The sequence below is a fragment of the Vicia villosa genome, linkage group LG2, assembly GCF_029867415.1.
Source record: "Vicia villosa cultivar HV-30 ecotype Madison, WI linkage group LG2, Vvil1.0, whole genome shotgun sequence".
Lineage (NCBI taxonomy): Eukaryota > Viridiplantae > Streptophyta > Magnoliopsida > Fabales > Fabaceae > Vicia > Vicia villosa.
Window position 1 is genome coordinate 167,097,516 of NC_081181.1, and position 16,499 is coordinate 167,114,014.

A 16,499-nucleotide genomic window follows, 5' to 3' on the forward strand; every position below is an offset into this window, starting at 1 on the left:
TAATAACCCTGGATCTCTTACAACCACTAACGGACCATAACCTAAGAAAATTTGTGTATCAAAGGTGAAACTCTAGTATGTTTTTGCAGGGATGCTTTATAGTTATTATGAAGCCTTAATGCATATTAAAAAATTATGTACAAAGAAATCAGTATCTATTTTGATATGGAAGCTTATGATCCAAATAAGCTCGTTGATGGCGTATATTAGCAAGTGTTCGTTAGGACGGTCTCAATGTATATGATCTATGATGATCTACTAACCTCGTAATAGGTTGAGAAGATAAGTCTATGGTGGACATATCTATCTCATATTTTAACCAACCCTTGTATCGAACGATTTCTAAAGAATGACATCCCACATTATGTTGATGTTCCCTCGAAAGGGGGAGCTTTTATCAAGATTACTTGGCAATCAAGGTAGTACACTATTTAAGGGGGAATAATCAGAAAAATCTGACTAACTCCTTAAATAAGTGCATTTGATAATCGCCCATCTCTTAAAATTATTTTCACCAACATAATATATGAGTTTTCTAGTGTTTGCCAATAGGGTGCTACCAAACTAGCCAGGGGTGCAAAAAGTTAAAGAACCAAAGCAAAATTCAGCCCAAGACCCAAATTTCCAAGAATGTTGGAAAAAGGCCTAAATAATCGATTAGGCTTTTGCCCTAATCGACTATATGGATTCAAATTTCAAATTTTGAACTTTGTCACACAAAATAAACAGTTGGAAACTTTGAAAGTTAATGCAACGACTAGTTCCAACACCCAACTACCTAAATTAAGTGCTCCTAATCGATTAGATTAAAACTCTCATATAATCGATTAGGCAATGTGTGTAAATAGAGGTATGTTTTCCATTCTTTCTCATCCCATCCCACCTATTTTATTCTCTTGTGCATCGAATTGGTATTTTTAGAGCTTTTTCATCTATTCATCATTACTAAATGGCACCCAAAAGAGCTTGCGTCTCTCAAGCATTTCCCTTTTACCACTCCAAAAAGTGGTCAACTCAAGAGCAATAAACAAATTTCAATCGGTATTACGGTGATAGAACTATTTCTGTGTCTCGCTACTTGGATGAGGGACTCTTCAAAATGTGCACTTCTGTTGAAGCATTCTCCACTGCCGGCTTGAGGGAATTTGTCTTTGAAGTACCTCAAGAGAAATTTCCTCTTTTCTTAAAATGTTCTTCACCAACCTATACTCAAATGGTATTCTTAGATATGAGGTCAAGAAATATACAATTAAACTAAGCTTCAAAGAATTTGCTGAAGTTTGCAACCTTCCTTTCAACAATCAAACATATGAAAAAAATGTATAAGATAATAAGTTTAATTATGACTCTGGTGCAAATTCATTTTTATTGGACCAACCTTTCTTTATTCATACTCCCTTCAGTGTTGGCTTGGTATGCATGTATATCTGATTAATTCACTATACGATGAAAGAGAAACACAACTTTATCGTATAGTGTACTAATCTCAAAAATCTCGGTGTACACTGGCTACGACTTCAACTTGGATGAGGAGGAATTAAAGACAAGACGATCAATAATAGGAAAGATCATCTTGAGTCAGATGAGTACAAGATCAAAGGAAATGAAGTCCTTTCATTATCCCTAAAGGCACCAATAAGAGCAAAGCAACATGCAGCAAATAACGACAATCCTTCACCTTCCTCAAACATCCTCAACGACATTTGTGAAAATCAGATAATGATGATAGGGGTGCATAGGAGGAAAAAATCAAAGCTTCATCACCTCATAAAGAATCTTAAGGAAACCAAACTCATATCTCTAATTGTGTTTAGTGAGGATAATAATGAAGAGGCAAACTAGTCTTGTACTTATTTGTTCTTGTTTTGTTGCCTTTAAGTGTTCTTTTCCCTTTTGAAATTTATATCTTGTACTCCAATAAGATTTTAATATTTATTTGGTTTGTAGTGATATATTTGTAAATACCTGTCAAGGGCGAGGATATCGTGGCCGCCCGTAAGGGGTGACACCTTTCTATCGCTCGGATGAGGGACAACCTTGCCTTTAATGCCTTCCACTCGCCCCATCGTGGGAAATGTGGGGAAAAATATGTCTCAATCAAAGAAAAATCAAAGTCAATAGACTAAAATGCGTCTCCCTATGGAGTAGGTATTCTCCATAACTTACAAAGTTTATCAACACGCTTTAAATCTTTTGAAATAAAATACGTGCACAAGGAACAAAATTTTGGTGCATAACTTCTATCCAAATTTGCCACCTTGAAGATAACGGGTTACAATCAGATAGTCATACAAGAGACTCTCGTCATTCTAGTATTAAGTCAAACAAAATTTATACCTTATAAATGAAGGGGAGGCAGAAAAAGTCCAGAAGTAGGCCACCAAGTATGTTCTCCTAGTGGGAAAACTCTATAAGTTGGTAAAAGCCTCCCCAATGTTACAATGTTTAGGGGAACATAAAATTGTCCTGGTCCTCACAAAAGTTCACCAAGGGGCATGTGATAACTAGTGAGGGTGGATATTTTGGGTTTGTTTCTTATGGCGAAAGGGCAATTAAAGTTCCTAATCATGGGGTTGTCAGGTGCCATTGTCTTCGACAATGGAATGAAATTTTCCAATGGTATGGTCACTGAATTTTGTCGTGAGTTAGGAGTGAAAATAAAGTTTGTCTCTATTGTCCACCCTAAGCCAATGGTCAAGTAGAGTCAGCCAACAAGGTGACCCTATAAAGGATCAAGAAGAATTTAGACGACAGGGGGTTATGGAGGTTGAGTTACTCCATGAGTTATTATGTTCATACCTTACCACTCCTCATTCAACTACCAAGGAAACCCCTTCTTCCATAGTATATGGGGTAGATATTATGTTACCCGTCGAGATCAGCATGTCCTCGTGACGTTGTTCTCAATTTTGTAGGAAATAAATGATGTAGGTCTAAAGTGCAGTGCACCGCGTATATAATCGATGAAGTAAGAGACATCTCACTCATCTGGTAGTTTTTGGCCAAGCAAAGATCGGGTAGAAGATACAACTCCAAGGTAATACAAAGATAAATGCAGGAGGACGACTTGGTGCTGAGACAAGTGTTTCTGTCTACACAGTTAGGAGAATTGCAACCCAAATGGAAATGACCATATTGCATATTATAAAACCTGCCACATGGATCCTATAAGATATAAGAATTGGATGAGTGACTCGTCCCCAAGACTTATCGCCCCATCAGACGTTCTCAACATATAATCTCGCTTGAGGGACTTAGAGTCCCATCAAACATGCTAATCTAAATTAGGAATGGCAACAGGTAGGGTAGGGTGCGGGTTTCACACTATCTAAACCTACATCCGAAATCACCACCCGAACTCAAACCCAAATGTTATTCGGGTGACAAATAACATCCACACTCACACACATTAGGTTCAGGTTTTTCCACCCGAACTCGCAGCAAAACATAAAATACAACAACTTTAAAATTTTCCATCAATCCAAACGAGTGGAAAAACACCATAAAATTAAAATATATTTAGGGGCATAGAATACAACAACAACATAAAATTATATATATTTAGGGACACTTATGTAATTTCAGGTCTAAGCGGGTGTGGTTTCAGGTGCGGGTTTCACACTACCCAAACTCACACCCGAAATATCGGAACACACCCGAACCCGAACTCAGTCAACTCATATTTTCACCCGTTGACTCGGGTTCAGGTGCGAGTGGGTCCTGCGGGTTTGGGTCTGCCTGCCATCCCTAATCTAAACACCTCGCTCAATGGACTTATCTTCCCATTAGATATGCTCAACACATAATCTCTCCTAGGGAACTTAGAGTCTCATCGAATAGGTTCATCTAAACATTTTGTCGGGGGGACTTAAAATATCCTCAGACGAGTTTCAACATTTGATGGAGATGGTCCAAACAAATATAAGATACCTATAAAACATAATTAAAATCATTATATGATAAGGAAAATTTTTGCCAATGAGACTTAACGATGAAGAATTATATTATTAATTAGTTTATATTTTCTAAACTTTCACAAGAATTCACACTTCATCAATAAAAGTCAACTTTGGAATAACCTGCGAAAAGAAGGATTATGTTACAAATTACGTTGTTGTCCTTTTAGGAAAAATGATAAAATCAAATTTAGTGAGAAGTCAAGCTTTTCAAGTATAACATTTTCCATTCATGTCCACTTCGTTCAAAATCTAACATACGATGTCAAGTATAGAAAGGGGACCAACATTACAATACAGATAAGGGAACAATATTATTATATAGATAATGTAGTGAAACTTCTACAAACTTGAGTGTATGTTTGTGAAAGGAAATCACGCTATAAAATGCATTGTAAAACGATAACTTCCCTTAGTTAATCCTTACAAATGGACATTATCAGTAATACATTAGTCACCTCTATTGGCGATTAACTGTTGATGCAAAATCAGAAGAAAAATCACAAGCCATGAACAACAATGCCTCTACTTAACCCACATGAACAAACTGCCTTCAATTTCAGTGTTAGCTGATACGAAGGAGGACTTAGATATATATATATATATATATATATGCATAAATTATGGGTAGGGTTTCACAAGTGCATTGTATCTTACAATGTATTATATTCCACTTAAGTGCATCATATCTTACGTTGTTCCGTATTTCACTTAAGTTTATCATACTTTACGATTCCATATTCTACCTAAGTTCATCGTACCTTACAACTTTGGGTAATTCACTTAAGGTCATTGTTTCGTAATTCACTTAAGTACATTATATCTTACAATATATCTGGTTTCTTTAGTCAACGCTAGTGCTTCACAAGAACGCATCGCCAAATATGCTTCACTTATTCCTTTAATTTCTTATTAATTTGTCCGTATGTATGTGATCTTATAGGTTCTCGAGACATTGACAATTATATTAAATAAAATATTTAATATTATAAATAGTGATTAGTATCTTGAAACATATCATTATTACCTGAGTCATAAAAATGTCACGTGATCTGACAAAACCTTTATGTGATAATGTTTATATGTATAATTATCCTTTTTTCCTCCTGTTTATATTGAACACAAGGAATGGATTGTGTCACTTTTGTCCAGTTCAATATTGGGTCCTTAGACATATATCTTTTTATGCGTGGTGAACAAATTCTATCTAGGACACTCATGTCCCTCAACATGATTTGTATAGTATCCCTTAATCATCTTTATGGTTATCTTGTTACGAACAATATTTGATTGGCAATAAAGTACTCAAATCCACATATAGGATCCATAGTGGTTTCAAGTGGAAGGGTGGTACACGTATAACTTTTGTTAATTATAGATACGTTAGCCTTTTATCATTCAAAAGTGAAAAAACTTTAGCAGCTTTGCCGGTGTTTGTTTCATATCTGTGGTATTTATCATATAAAATAGGACTAACAATTTGTCTCATAAAGTAACAACCTCAAAGTCTTATGAGCATATCTAATGTCTTTCACATGCTTACATTCAATATCCACCGTCTCGAATTAAAATACTCCTAAATAAAATAAGATTGTGTTATGATGATGGAAATAAGTTGCTTCTCTCCCCAACAATTGACTAGGTAACTTGATATGTTCCATATATTTGTTTTTCAGAGAAAATACTAGTAACAAACTCGTGCATTCGCATGGGTTCTGGTATGGGACGCACATTTATTTCAGGTTTATATTTCTTTTAATAGAAAAATATCTGGTACTCGTGAAAAAATAATAATTAAATGTATAGAAAAATGTTTGGTACCCGTGAAAAAATAATAATTAAATGTATAGAAAAATATTTGGTACCCGTGAAAAAATAAAAATTAAATGTATAAAAAAATGTCTGATATCTGTAAAAAAATAATAATTAAATGTATAGAAAAATGTCTGGTATCTGTGAAAAAGATAATTTAATGTATAGAAAAATATCTGGTACCCGTGAAAAAATCATAATTAAATATTTTAATCAATAACTTCATGTTCCCATTAATGTTTAATATTTTGATCAATAATTTGACAGTCCCGTTAATATTCCATATTTTGAACAGTCACTTCATGTTCCCTTTATAATTATTTTAATTTGGTATTATAAAAATATTTATGCATGTTTTTGTATTAGCTTTTTTTTTGTAATACCATAGAATTGGCCATTTAAATTTGCATTAGCTTCATGTTCCTTTTTTTCCATATAATTGTATTAGTTTTTTTTTTTGTAATACCATAGAATCGGCCATTTAAATTTGCATAATACAATTGATTTCAATGGAACGCATGTGTACAAATAGTAGAAGAAATGATGAATTAAGTGGAAATAATGACAATACTAAATAGAGAATTGGTAATAACACTTTGCAATCATTTAAAGCATTCAAAAAGAAGTCATAACAACAATGTTAAATAGATTCAACTGATGGTAATGGGGCATGCTGTTAAAACATAGCAACAACAGTATCAAAATACAACACCACAATTCAGTATCAAAATAACACACCAGAATTTGTGAAACAACTTAATCATCTTTTTCAGGCTAGTTTTAGTGCAGTAGACGTATTAAAATAGTTTTACACGAGAAGCTTAATAAGACTATCTCTTCTAATTTTTCCTCTCGAGCTTAATATTGTTGGCTGGACTTTAAAGTTTGATACAGTGTATGTCGAGTCCAAAGCAAACTTGTCGTAATATGCAGCCATATACGCAGTTGGAACAACAACATGGATGTCACACCCCTGCCAATAGCATCATATAGAAATCAGTTAGTAGCTTAAGCATGAAACACTATTGTATAAGTATAAGTTATCATATAAACAATAAATCATATAAACAATAAATCTGTCATGATTTGATGAACAAAAACAGTTACATTTCATGTATCAACAAATATGAAACCTGAACATCAACCAACCAATATATCTAACTTATATAATTTAATACTACTATTCATGCATTGGAACTCCAAATACGTAATGCATTTCTATTCTAAGTGATAGTAATGCTTGCTAGCTGCTTCTATCCCTTCTCTCTCTCTCTCTCTCTCTCTCTCTCTCTCTCTCTCTCTCTCTCTCTCTCTCTCTCTCTCTCTCTCTCTCTCTCTCTCTCTTTCTCTCTCTCTCTCTCTCTCTCTCTCTCTCTCTCTCTCTCTCTCACGTATTTCTATAATCAATACCCACTGACACTTTCTTCTTGTATTTAAATTAATAGTACACTTTTCACATATCTATAGTAATGATACAAATTTATACGATCACTATTTAAATTGTATTGAAGTGACATATAAGAAAAAGTTAGTGTACTATGGCAGCAAAAGATGAAAATAGTAAAAGAGAAAAAAGTGTTGAAGTGATATATGAGAGAAAGTTAGTGTACTATGGCAGCAAAAGATGAAAATAGTGTACTATTGCTTGTTAGACACAAGTGAACAATTTTCCTACAAAATAATGTTCATAATTGTCTTTGAAAAATAATAAATTAAAAATATTAAAAAAAATCGAATAATATTTAATCATTTATGACATACACAAATGTCATTAATCATTGTTCTAACTATAAACTGATTGAAAAAGAAATAAGATATCATTGATTATTACATACACGAAATGTATATTCTCCTTTCCATCATATATTTTTGTAAATAAAAAACTATTAATAAAACATTAAAAAATATATATATTTTTACGATATTATTGTAACAAGTTGGTCCTTTATATTTTTTTTGCTATAAGTTAGTCCTTTATGTTAACTAATGTATGCATCGTTGATCTTTTTTCTGTTTTATTAATTTTATTTTATTTCGTTTTTAACTTTTAAAATTCATATTAAACTCATTGTTGGTCTAAAAATTATGAAAAAATTCCTAAAAATATTTCTTCTCATTTTACACTTTGTGTAATTTTCTGAGAATTTTATTTTCTGTTTTATTATTTTTATTTAATTTATTTCTTTTATGTGCATTTTAATTAGTTTTAAAATATTTTTATGCTCTAAAAAATTCTGAAAATTTTATTATAGGATTCAATGATGGTCGGTAACGTATGTTAAGTGATACATCAACACCATTAGTGTCACTTCGGTTTTTTTGGAACGAAGTTTATGAAAAAGGTTAATTGTGCAGACGTTAGTTAACATAAAGGACCAACTTGTAGCGAAAAAAACATCAAGGACCAACTTGTTACAATAAAATAACTTAAAGGACTCTGGGTATAATTTTGCCTATATATATATATATATATTTTGAATGATTTATTGGAGAGTTATCTAAAATATCGTAAAGAAACTTAGAAAGTACAATAACATGTCTTCATGAAAATGGTATTGGACAGTAAATTCAAAATCAAATATTGTTTCTCTATCATAGAGTGCACCATTTAGTTACTTGTTTTTGCGTTCTGGTGTACAATTTCTTTGAGTAGAATCGGTTAACTTGATGAGAGAAAATGAAGGTCAAGTAAGTGTAAGGTCTAAATCATGAGAAAAAAACTAACATTAATAACTTTGTTTCGGTTGATGAAATTTACCCGTCTCTTCATCTTCATTATTTTCAGCATGTTTTACTCCTCTTTAATTTCCAGATCTGGAAAAAAAATGCATATCAGAATCAGATCCAACAACTTACTCATCTCTAATGTAAATCTTTTTATACTCTTTAATTTTTCAGTTTCAGAAAAATTAAAGATTGAAAATTAAATTATAAAGAAAATGAAAAATATAAAGAAGAGAAACCTTAGTGATGAGTGATGAATAACAACTGAAAAACCAAAAAATGAAAAAATTGAGTTATTTAATAAAAACATACAAAATAAACAAAGATTTGTAGAAGAAAGAAGAAGAGGAAGATTTGGGTTTATTTTTGAAATCATAAATTGATGTCGCAGATTAGCGGTTGTTTCGATTTGGTTTCAATAAGAAAAAGAGGAAGAAGAAGAAGAAGAGGTAGAAGGAAGAAGGAAGAAGAATAAGAGGAAGAAGGAAGAAGATTTGTGGTTGGAAGAAGAAGAAGAAAAATGTTGTGCCTGAGACAGAATTAGAGAAATAAAGTGACTCACAAAAAGAGTGTGGGTAGGAGAAAGTTAGATTTGAAAGGTTTAGAAAAATGCAGACGTGGGAAGCTTTGTAATTAAGATGTCCACTTGGCACAACATGGAAGCAGGGGGCAAATTGGTATTTTCCAGGGCAATGAATTTTTTTATATCGTAGATAACTTGATGTTTCATATATTTGTTTTTTTAGAGAAAATATATTTGTTTTATGTCCACCTTTTTAATTGTATTAAACCAATGTGTTATCTATCTATTTGTGTACGTCAATGTTAAAGGATTACTCATAGACATGCATTGGTTCAATTGAAATATATGATTGTGATATGTTAAACAAGTTTTTAAACTATGTAGATTGTTTATTTATTATGAAACTATTGGTGGTGTTTTTATCTAACTAAATTACCTCTCTGAAAATATTCACCTATGAGAAATTTCATGTAAAAAAAATGCTAATTGAAGCGTGTCTTGGAACTTTCATGGATAGTTATGTTGTGTTAGTTAGGACTACCTTATACTTTTCATGTCAAAAGTGATAATTGAAGTGTGTGTAAATTCCTTAATTGATTGATGTTTGTTCTATGATATTAGAGTATGCAGGATAAATATGGGTGCACTACTCCAAATTAGTCTTTTAGCAGCACATCTACGAAAGCGCTTTTAGGCAAAAGCACTTTCGTAGGTTTCGCTAAAAACAAAATTAAAAAACACGGAAAAAAAGCGCTTTTATAGGGTGGGTTATGAAAGCGCTTTTTAAAAACGCTCTTATAGGGGGTGTTATGAAAGCGCTTTTTTAAAGCGCTCTTATAGGGGGGTTATGAAAGCGCTTTTAAAAGCGCTGGTATAGGGGTAGGATACGAAAGCGCTTTTATTCTAAAAAGCGCTGGTATAGGTCTGGTTACAAAGGCGCTTTTGAAAAGCGCTCTCGTAGCTCATTTAAAATTAAAAATTTTAAAATAAATTAAAACAAACACGCATTTTGTCATATTTCCTCGGTTCCTCTTCTTCTCTGACGCTGAAACCCTAAAAGTCACCGTTCTTCATCTTCCATATTTTCTCCGTTCTTCTTCTTCTCCGCCGCTGAAACCCCATCACACTCTCTCCGACGAAGAAACCTGTTTTCATCTCCAGCGTCGTTACCGTCGTAACTTATTTTTCCAGCGAGGTTTATCTGAATCGGTTTATAATGGATCTGTATTTGCTCGGTTGGATTTTAAGTTCCATTTTGAGTTTATTTGCGTTGTACAGTTTGGTTTTCTCCGGGGAGAGAAATTCCGCTAAGCCGGTGAAGACGACTGGGGAAAGCGTGATGACTGATGCGAGAGAAATTAAATCGGAGAAGCTTAACCGTGACGCCGATGTTAAGCTTAACCGTGACGGTTGCAATCCATCACCTCGACCACCGAAAAACTTGTAAGCTGCTTGCTCTTTAGGTTTTATTACATCCTGTTCCTATCATGATGGTCGTTTGTTTTAGGTTGAGATTTACGAGGACAAAGACAGTGCAAGGAGGGATGAGATTGTTGCACTGGGAGGACAAACTGCTACTGGAATTAATGTTTTCAGCGCCTTCTACGATAGACTCAAAGAGGTTTTACTTTTTTTCTTCTTCAAATTTTGTTATTCTTATAATATTTTAGTTTCAAGAGATGAAGCATTGATTGGGACTTTGGAGTTTGGACTATTCTAATTGTTGTGATTTTTAGGGCTTTACATGTTTTTCTGTTTAGGGGGAAGGCAACTGTAATATTAGATTTTAGGTTAAAAAATTGGATGTGGTGAAGATGAGTTCTCTCATTTATTTGTGAATCCATTGTGTGTGCAACAGATTGGTTGTTTTGTGGTATGTGTAGATACGAGAGTATCATAGGAAACATCCGGTTGCACGTGTTGTTGATGCTAATGACGATTCTGAAGCTATTCTTAAAGAGGAACCTCAAATTGAGTTCAGCGGAGAGGTATTGCTCTTTCTCTCTGTCTCTCTCTTCACTTGTGTATGTTAAATCATCATTGCTTCAGTGAACATTAAAAGGCTGCTGGTTGCACTTGCTGAAATTTAACTTTGCCCTAGGTCATGGCATGTGGGATACATGGTTAAATGGTGAATTCCAGAATTCTTCACCTTTTCAGAATAGTGGTGACAAATCATTAGGGTTTTTAGGTTTACCTCAAATCCAGACTTTGTGATTGAACATTTTAATAGTATGTCCATACATTCGAAATGTAGAAAACAATTACATTGGTTGTGTAGGACGAAATCTAAAATATTATATTGTTAAGAGAGACAATATCTCGTGTAAAATACTTACAATTTATGCTCCTGCAACTTTTTCTGATCACTGATTATATGAAAATTGCTTTCCAGGAAGCTTTTGGTCGATACTTAGACATGCATGAATTATACCATCAGTATGTCAATTCCAAATTTGGAGGGCCAATTGAGTATTCTACATACCTTGATGTTTTTTCTGAAACAGATAAGATTCCATGAAAAATGAAAACGACCAGGTGAGTTGTGTTCTCTATTCATCCAATATGTGGATCATTTGGCATTTATGGGCATCGTAGTTTTATACGTAGTATTTATATTATCGTCTTCTAAATCCTTGATGTTCAATTTGACAGGAAGTACAGGGAGTACCTGGAGAATCTCTTGGAGTATCTGATATATTTTTTCCAGCGGACAGAACCCCTGCAAGATCTTGATCGAATCTTTTCAAAGGTGATTTATTTTATTTTGCCATGGTTTCAACTTGTAGTTTTTTAGCATAATTGAGTTTTCTCGTGAGTTTGCTGCACTTCTCTATTTTTCTGGAATCTGATATAGTTATGGCAGGTCACAAACGAGTTTGAAGAAAATTGGGCCACTAGAACGGTACATGGATGGGAGAATGTCAATCAGGAGAATGGACATGTACCTGCTCAGCACACTGCAATTGATCTTGATTATTACAGTACAGTGGAAGAGCTTGTGGAAGTGGGTCCTGAAAGGTTATAAGAGGTAAATTGAAGATTGTGTTTGTGTGTGTGTGTGTGTGTGAAACACTAGTATTCTAACACTGAAGACGTACACATATTAGTTTTGTTGTTGTACATGATTTGTGCATCTATGTAATGATTACATTTCAAAATATTAAAAAACAATACAATTTCAAATTTTAAAAAACAGTTGGATACTCAATTTGGGTTAATGGGTAAGACTGTTAAGTACTCATGTCCTGATGGATAAAAAAGCAATGTAATTTGGCAAAATAAGTGTGAAAGCAAAATATGGGATATGAGATTTATGGGATCCATTTGAAGTTTTCATAAGGACATGTTTTGTCGTCGTGTTTTATAATTTAGCCTCTTTTATTTTATATATAAGTACTTTTTATTATCTGTATTCTGCTTATTTGTGTTTTTCTTTTAATCTTTAATGCAATTTAGATGTTTATATAAAATTCAATTTTCTTGTGTATGTATATTTTTTAAAGTTTATATTAATGCACCTGTATCTTAGACTTTTAAGAACTCTATCAGTACCATACCCAGGTGCCTTTATCCATGCAACGTAGGTGTTCATATTCCATCAACATTATAATCAATTATATGCAATACAAGGATTCACACTCTCTTTTATTAACTTAATATCTTGAATTTCAATATTCATTTACAAAGATTAAGCATCTTTTCTTGCCAGTCACTAATTTTAGCAGAACTATATATTTGGTAACTGACTTATTCTTACGCCTTTCTGTTCCGACTTTTCATCTAGGCACTGGCTGCATTGGGACTTAAAATTGGCGGAACTGTGCAGCAACGCGCAGATAGGCTCTTCCTCACCAAGGTGATTTTTACCCACTAATGTTAAAACAAGTTCAATAAGAGATGTATTCTTACCATGTCCTTCCAAGTTGATTATCCTAGGCTCAATCAAGAAACGGGATTCCAGCTCCAAATCGCCAAAAAACCCTTTTTCCTATTTTTTAATGAATTATTTACTGTTTTCATAGAGTCGAAAAAATCGAAAAAATTCTCAAAATTCTATTTTTACGTCATTAGATTAATTTCGGTGTTATTTTATTTTTCTAATTTTATTTTAATCGATTTGCTTCATTGTGTTTGTTTTTGCCTTTTAGGGACATTGTTGCTGCATTAGGCCTGACTATTAGGTCTTGCTGAATCAAAAGGTTTTATTAAACATGGCTTGGAATGATGGGAATGATGTTCATACTTTGCAGGACCAGGACCGATTTAGTTGATTTAGTTGTTTAGGGATGATTTTCTTATTGTTATAATGTAATGTGAATTGGTTTAGTTGTTTTGGTCATGTTAGAAATATGTGAATCGATGTATATATATTTTGGATTAATTACAATGGTATATAATGTAATGGTATAATTTATAATGCCTTTTTTGTATATAATTGAAATCGCTTCTTTGTTGAAATAATGCTGCCAAAAATGCAGGTTTAGAAATTATAAAAATAATAGGTTTATTAAAAACACTAATAATAGGTTCATCAAAAGCGCTGCCTTAGGCTATCTATGAAAGCGCTTTTTATGAAAAAGCGCTGCCTTAGGCCTATATTTTTTAAGAAAAAGCGCTGCCTTAGACCAATATATGAAAGCGCTTCTCAAGAAAAAGCGCTGCCTTAGGCCTACCTACGACAGCGTTTTTGCCTAAACAAAAAGCGCTGCTAATACCTATAGCAGCGCCACCTACGGCAGCGCTTTTAAGCGCTTTTAAAGCCTAAAAAAAGCGTTGTCGTAGGTCTTTTATGGCATAGTGGTGTTTTTTGGTTACTTCTACTCCCTATGTTCCTTTTTAATTGTCACTTTTGCCAAATTCTCTATAACCAAGACAACCAAAAATGAACAAATATATATATACATTTTTTTCAAATTTACCCTTACATTTTCATTATTCAGCCTACCATTTCTCTTGACTAGACACTCCACATTTAATGCCTAGATTCCACTAATCACCAATACAACTTTCTTAACTTTTTTTTGACGTAAACTCTCTCTACACTCTTCTTTTCTTTTTTCATCATACACTTGAAATTCATCTTCCCTCCAATTCTACTACTCCAAATTTTATGACATATTTAAAATTCACCTTCCCTCTAATTTTATTATTCCAAATTTCATGCTTCCCACAAAAAAAAAATCAAAATCACTAATAGGTGAAGTGTATATATTCCTTTATATTGTAGGTTTACAAGATATAGAACTCGTAAAATATGACTTCAAACACTACTAAATTTTCAATGTGTAATATAGATTTAAATGTAAAATTTGCTCCTTTGCCAGATTTAAATATTGGTGTAGAAGAAGTGGAAGATCATTTGCCAGATTTAAATGTTGGTGTAGAAGAAGTGGAAGATCATTTGCCCGATTTAAATGTTGGTGTAGAAGAAATTAATGAAACCAACAATAATATTGGTACTATATTTATTCTTTCCTTATTTTTTCTCTTTTAGTTTTTTTTTTATTTTCATCTCTATCTCTATGAATAATTTATGGTAGTTAATGGGTGAATAATTTATGGTAGTTAATGGGTAATTTATGGTAGTTAATTTTTGTGTATAATAATTTTAAATAACAATATTTTTAAGTATATTTTTTTCACGGTATGCATTTTTATTTAAAATCATTCTTTACGGTATGCATATGTATATTTTTATATGCATATTTATTTTTTGAGTAAATATGTATTGTGTAGGATTTTTTTTTTGCGGTATGCATATATTTATTTTTTTAAGTATATTTTTTTTCACGGTATGCATATTTATTTAAAATCATTCTTTACGGTATGCATATGTATATTTTTATATGCATATTTATTTTTTGAATAAATATGTATTGTGTAGGATTTTTTTTATGGTATGTATATATTTATTTTTTGAATAGATATTTTGGAAATTTAATTTTATTTATGAGTATAAATATGAACTTGATTTAAGAATTTATTGTGTAAGATGATTTTTAATTGTATAAATAATTTTTTGTTGTTTTAGAATTATATAAATGATTTTTATGGAGTATTTTAATTTAAGAATATATTGTTTGACTTATATCATGTTTTGCTACTGTTTTTTATAGGTGTAGATGTTGAATTAAATAGGGAAGAAGATATCGCAGATGAATTAAATAGTGAAGAAAATATTGAAGAAGAAAATTTTGAAGGTGTACCAATTAGGGAAGAAAATATTGAAGATGAACCATATAGTGAAAGAAAGAAATTAAAAAATTTAAACAACGAAGAACGCACGGCTATTTATCACCAGTTACTACCAAAAAGTGTTGATGGAAAACTATGAAGGAGAATAACAAATGAGGTGGCTTCATCATTTTCTGTTTCTAGGAGAACTATTCAACGTATTTGGAAAAGAGCAAAAGAAAGTGAAATACATGATGTCTCTCATAGGAAGATAAAAAATTGTGGACGTAAGAGAATTCAAATTGATCCTACTCAAATTAGTCAAATTCCTCTGAGACAAAGAACAAACATCTGATCTTTATCTTTTGCGTTAAAAACAAATCCAACTTCTGTGTTTAGGCTTTTAAAATCAGGAGTTATACGACGTCATTCAAATGCCATAAACTCACTGTTAAAAGAAGAAAACAAAAGAATTGGGTTGGAATTTTGTTTGCAATGCTTGAAGGTATACCACATGATCCAATGTTTAAAAGCATGCACAATATTATTTATATTGATGAAAAGTGGTTTTATATGACTAAAAAGTCGGAGAACTGTTATTTTCTATCGGAGGAGGATGAACCACATCGTACATGTAAAAGCAAAATTTTTATTGCCAAAGTTATGTTTTTAGTTGCTCTAACTCGACCAAGATTTGACTCGTAAGGAAATGAGATTTTTTTGGGTAAAATTGGTATTTTTTCCATTTGTTACAAAGGAACCCGCTAAAAGGACAAGTGCTAACCGAGTTGCAGGAACAATGGAGACAAAAGCAATAACATCGGTAAATAGAAATGTCATAAGATCATTTCTTGTTGAAAAAGTCTTGCCGGCTATAAAGGAAAAATGGTCAAGAGATGATTTGGGTACTACAATATTTATCCAACAAGATAATGCAAGAACTCATATTAATCATGATGATCAAGAGTTCATTCAAGAAGCCACACAAGATGGATTTGATATTCGTTTGATATGTCAACCTGCAAATTCTCCTGATTTGAATGTCTTAGACATGGATTTTTTAGTGCAATACAATCATTACAACACAAGGAGTCCCGTAAAACTATTGATGAACTTGTTCGTGCGGTGGTGAAGTCATTTGAAAACTTTTCTTCTGTGAAGTCCAATCACATATATGTAACATTGCAATTGTGCATGATAGAGATCATGAAAGCCAAAGGTTCTAATAAATATAAAATTACTCATTTGAATAAGCAAAGAATAAAAAGAGAAGGACAATTACCGGTTCAAATGAAGTGAGATCCAAT

The 16,499-nt window shown here is 32.5% G+C and overlaps 1 long non-coding RNA gene and 1 pseudogene across 2 annotated transcripts; one reads left to right on the plus strand and one right to left on the minus strand.

Moving 5' to 3' along the window:
- Positions 1–6,439: 6,439 nt before the first annotated feature.
- Positions 6,440–8,978, minus strand: LOC131647350 (uncharacterized). 2 transcript variants are annotated; one of them, XR_009297800.1, is made up of 3 exons: positions 8,805–8,978; positions 8,527–8,582; positions 6,440–6,741 (listed from the first exon to the last, which is right to left on the minus strand). It is a non-coding gene; the product is annotated as an uncharacterized LOC131647350 (long non-coding RNA). The 2 variants fall into 2 exon arrangements; XR_009297799.1 differs by having other exon boundaries at positions 8,732–8,978.
- Positions 8,979–10,422: 1,444 nt separating this feature from the next.
- On the plus strand, positions 10,423–13,199 carry LOC131650576 (splicing factor SF3a60 homolog; annotated as a pseudogene).
- The last annotated feature ends 3,300 nt before the right edge of the window (positions 13,200–16,499 follow it).